Consider the following 3,234-nt stretch of genomic DNA (forward strand, 5'->3'; position numbering starts at 1 on the left):
AAATAAAATAAAATTATGCCCTCCTATCCATAAACATACCATAAACAAATTTAATAGACTAAATATTCCAAACATTAATTATAAACTACAGAAAAAAGCATAATATTATATATTTTAAAACAAAATAACAAAATATTTCAAAAGTAAAATAACATAAAACATGTGTCCTTGGGCGCTTACGGGAATGGGTTAAATCATTATCATCAAAGGTCAAGATTGATTTTTTGAAGTATAGTCGTTGTAGTATAGTGGTGAGTATTCCCGCCTGTCACGCGGGTGACCCGGGTTCGATCCCCGGCAACGGCGTTGCAAGTTTTGTCATAATTTTATATAGTACTTTGTGTATTATATTTTTAATACTTATCTTATACTCTTGTGCATTTCAGAGAGGGCATATATTGTTGTTTGTAATGATAAATCCTAACAAGCTAACTGAAAAATGGTTTCAAGGGTATTGGTTATTTCATTGCACAGTCCGAACACAATTTTGTCTTTAAAGTAGCACAAATTTCAGAAAAAGAGGGCAAAATGATTCATTGCTAGTGGATGGCAATTGCGTTGGTTTTATTCATACTATTTTCACCAGGACTTCTGTTTCCATACCAGCAGCCACAGGACGGTGAGACAATAGAATGTGGTAATTATTAATTATTATTCCATTATATTTTTGTTGTTTACTTCTGTTATTCTATCAATCATAAGCACTTCGCATTTGTTGCACAGAACTTTTCATAATAAGATTATTTACATGTACGAGGCACGCAAACTGTATGACAAAATGCCTGAAAGAAATGACCTTGAATGCCATGATATAGGATTTGCACAAAATGGATATGGTGTTAAGTCATTAGAAACTTTCAACCAAATGCCAGTGGCAGGTGTAAATTCTGACATTGCAACTTTTGCCAGTGGATTTGGTATGTAGAAAAGGGCACTGGTTAATCTCTAGATAAAAATGCATCAAAAATAAAAAGATAGTGAAACATGATTCTTTTCCAGATTCACAAAAGCAAAGTGAATTTAAAAAAAAAAAATTGTTGTTTTCAATCACAAAATATACAGATCATAAAGAACAAATGCTAAAGATTTCAAACAAAATCATTGTGTTGAATTTTTTTGAGATTTAGTCAATAGTACAATTTGTAGAGAGGATAGTTGCATCCGTAAAAAAAAAAAGATTTTGTTATTTAACTTCAAATGCTGTTTTTTACCCCTATTGAGCTTAAATTGTTCCTTTTCTTTATGCTTCTTTATATAAACAATCTCATATATGAATTTCAATAATCTTACTATTTCATACAATCTTTTACTCCCTTCACTAGGCTGAGATGATTCACCTGTATAAATATTTTGTTTTTCAGAGTTTTGAATTCTATTAATGGATTCTTTATCAGGGCAAAAGCAATTGTTTGCGACAATGACAAGCTTATCTTATAAAATACCACAGCACAGGAAAAACAAATTGAAGATGGCAAATTTTGAGTTGACATAGGGGGAAGGGTTAAACATCACACACTAAGGTTTGATTCTTAAACTAAAAGTGGTCCAAATAGGATAATAGAAGAGGGACGACAAAATGCAAGTGTTTAGTGGGAAAGGGGAATGTTAGATTCAATTCTTGAATGATTGAATCTAAAAGAATATTTTGTCACACAGCTTAATGATGCTTTCTTTACAGATCAATTGTTCATTTGAATCGAACAACTTAAACATCACACTTTAAAACTTGTTAAATAATTAAAATTTGCAACTTAATTTTTCTCTGCAGCCTATTTGAATGGATAGTAGTACATAAGTGAAGTGTAAAAAAATTGAAAATGTGATTTCTTTGATTTGAATGTCATTGATTCCTAGGCCAGTGCTTCAAACTTGGAGAAAAGTTGGGACCATTGGATTCATATCATGTCATGGCTAGAAATTTGAGTACATATTTTGTAGATTAATTTGTTCACAACTACATATTTATATCTATGATACTTTGTATTCCCTGTTTTTTAGAAGTTTGTTGTTTACCTTGTTTTCTCAAGAAGTTGGCTGATGATTGAAGTTCGTGTGAAATTTTTCTTTTGCTTCATCAACATATAGTTGTTCTATGTTTATTTGCCTTGCGTCCAATACATCATTTGATTGACAGGGATCAGTTCAGATATTCTTTGATGCAGAAATTGTATTTGGCGAAGGGAGAAAATAATGCAAAGCTCAATATCTCTTATTCATCGGTGATCATTGCTAACCATAGTAAGACCTAGTTTGGGAACCCCAGGAACGGTTTGTATGTAATTATAAATTACATCCTTGCAATATCGCCTGATGCTTCCCATTTCGGCCCTTGCTACTTCCCAACAATAGTGTACATAATTTTAAGCTATGGTTCTCTAAAATGATCTTATTAAAACATATTATTATGCTTATCTTGGTATTTTATAATTGGTCGCGTTTCATTTTAGTGGTAGTCTATTTAATTTTTTATATGACAAATTCAAAATAATTAAAATGTGACATATGACAACATTCAATAAATTAGGTGTTTCATGCATGCTCGTAGGATGGCTGCATGTTCACTGGTCAAGAAGAAAGGGTGTAAAAATGTAACATGTTGCATTGAGCTGCTGCAATTAGCATGCATTTTGTAAGTTCCAGTCCATTTCACATTACAGATATGGAATTTCATGGGTGTCTTGTGTGTTAATGGTGATCAAAGGCACCAGTTGTTTTTGTAGCACCCAACAATTGTGGTTTAACTAGTCAACGTATGAGCTTTTGTGTGCTTAGTCACATCTCTTTCTCAGGCATATCCTAAACTCAGGAGGAAGGGAGAAAGGATAGAGTAACGACATCTTTTGTCAATGTTCTTCCTCTTGCAGCTGCAGCTTTTTCTTTCGTCTATACAAGCAGCAGTGCCAGTTATCATATATCCCTTCTTTTATGTGCTCATTTTGTAACCATCGACATTTCCAAACAAAAAAATTCTTTGAAAAGGTGCATTCAAAAAATTTGAATCCCTGTTTATGACTTCATATTTTTGGATGATGTCTATTTGCTTAAGACGAAAGCCTATTTATAATTTGAAACAGTCAAGTAAAGTATTGTTAATGTCAAAAACACAACCACCAGAGGTGGAGTATGTAATCTGTAAGTTTATTATATCATTTTACACAATCATGGCTGAGATTTCATAATGCCTGTGAAAAGGGGGGAATCATCAGGCAGTGTACCTTGAAAAAAAAGGCAAAA

General features: G+C 32.5%; 1 long non-coding RNA gene and 1 other non-coding gene across 2 annotated transcripts; both read left to right on the top strand.

Annotated features, from left to right (window-relative positions):
* Nucleotides 1–234: 234 nt before the first annotated feature.
* Nucleotides 235–306, top strand: TRNAD-GUC (transfer RNA aspartic acid (anticodon GUC)). The gene has a single exon. It is a non-coding gene; the product is annotated as a tRNA-Asp (tRNA).
* A 70-nt stretch (nt 307–376) lies between these two features.
* LOC149577031 (uncharacterized) lies at nt 377–2,978 on the top strand. The gene is made up of 2 exons (XR_016363867.1): nt 377–619; nt 2,135–2,978. It is a non-coding gene; the product is annotated as an uncharacterized LOC149577031 (long non-coding RNA).
* Nucleotides 2,979–3,234: the final 256 nt, after the last annotated feature.

Source organism: Cupressus sempervirens, chromosome 1 (genome assembly GCF_028749045.1).
Source record: "Cupressus sempervirens isolate cs-2001-9-10 chromosome 1, ASM2874904v1, whole genome shotgun sequence".
Classification (NCBI taxonomy): domain Eukaryota; kingdom Viridiplantae; phylum Streptophyta; class Pinopsida; order Cupressales; family Cupressaceae; genus Cupressus; species Cupressus sempervirens.